At 53.7% G+C, this 1,481-nt stretch overlaps 1 long non-coding RNA gene across 1 annotated transcript; it reads left to right on the top strand.

Moving 5' to 3' along the window:
* On the top strand, window positions 1–764 carry LOC137839892 (uncharacterized). The gene is made up of 3 exons (XR_011086294.1): window positions 1–135; window positions 260–373; window positions 605–764. It is a non-coding gene; the product is annotated as an uncharacterized lncRNA (long non-coding RNA).
* Window positions 765–1,481: the final 717 nt, after the last annotated feature.

Below are 1,481 nucleotides of genomic sequence, written 5' to 3'. Positions count from 1 at the left end.
GGCCACGTCCACCGCCTTCAGCTGCAGACTCAGGCTGCCGAGCAGCAGATCGCTGCCCTGAGGGATTCCCAAAGGGCGGGCCTAAACTACCCTGGAAGTGGGGTCAACGGCGCTACTAGCAATCCTCTTCATAGCGTAAGCCACCTCATCACACACTTGCAGTACGCATGACTTAGTTCGTTGCTGGAGGAAGGTAGCACAAAAACAGTTTTGAACTTTGAACGAGTGGTTGTGTGTGTGTGTTGCGGGGCGTTTTCAGTCTCAGGAGGATCGGGACACGCGAAGGTTTCATCTGAAAATCGCTGAGCTCAGCGCAGTCATCAGGAAACTGGAGGATCGAAACGCCCTGCTTTCTGAAGAGCGCAATGAACTGGTAATTTATTGACGGCACGCTTGAAGGTTTGCGCTACGTTTGATGCGCGCCATCCAGCGAGGCACCCATTGCGCTTGCTTATTAGTTGAGCGGCGCGGAGAGTCGGTTGCCTGGTAGATGTCTTTTATTGGGAGCCAAAGCCACGATTCCGTTCAAACCGATGCAAAAGGAATGGATACGTTCTGGCCCGCGTGTTGTGCGTCTTTCGCATCCCGCACTTCATGCTTGCAGCTTAAGCGACTGAGAGAAACAGAAAGCCAGTTTCTGCCACTCCTGTACAAAAACAAACGCCTGAGCAGGAAGAATGAAGAACTCTCACTGGTGCTGTGTCGCCTTGAAAACAAAGTGCGCTTTGTCACCCAGGAGAATGAGGAGATGGCAAGCTTGGTAAGTCGACGCGGACAACGGCGGCGTGCCAACAGAGTCCACTGCATTTGTGTTCCACAGAGAAGGCCTAGTTCGCTCAATGACCTGGAGCGCGGTTGCGGCCAGCAGGACGGTGAAATGGAGTTCCTTCAAGTTGTGGAGCAGCGGCACATCATCGACGACTTGTCCAAGGTCTTCAGGCAGGTGACTCGGTGCACGTACGGCAGCGCCGCGCTCGCTCGCTGTCGCCAGGAAACCTTTTCCGTCCAAAGCTTGGCCGGCGGCCGCCATCCAAAAAATTGGCCCCTTAAATTCCGACCTTTCAAGCAGGAGCATTGTGCGCACGCGTTTGAACACGCTTTAGACTTGTTTTGCCGTTTTCAGCAGCTCAAAGCTCCCGTTTTGTCAGCGCCTTTGCCACTCGCTGTGCGCTGAAAACGACGGACTCGCCCGGCTGCTCAGCCCGTCAACCATGAGCCGCGAGCGCGACGTCATTGTCCGTAGGCAGCTAGTGGCAAAATGCACCCTGTTAGAGTTGCGCTCGCTCCAACTTATTTTGCAAGAACCACACGGGAGACAAGTAAGTTCTTTTGGACACCTGCAGGTGGAGAGTCCATCCGTTGTACGAATGAAGTCTGACTCTCGGCTCCCGCACGAGCATTTTTATTAAGAGAAACAGGGTGGGTGTAAGAGTGGATTGAATAGAGAAAGCCCTTGACCTCTAGTCAAAACATAGCAAGGG

Source organism: Syngnathus scovelli, unplaced genomic scaffold (genome assembly GCF_024217435.2).
Source record: "Syngnathus scovelli strain Florida unplaced genomic scaffold, RoL_Ssco_1.2 HiC_scaffold_24, whole genome shotgun sequence".
NCBI classification, from domain to species: Eukaryota; Metazoa; Chordata; class Actinopteri; order Syngnathiformes; family Syngnathidae; genus Syngnathus; species Syngnathus scovelli.
Note: the sequence above shows the minus strand (reverse complement) of the source record. Positions and strands in the feature narration are given on the sequence as shown.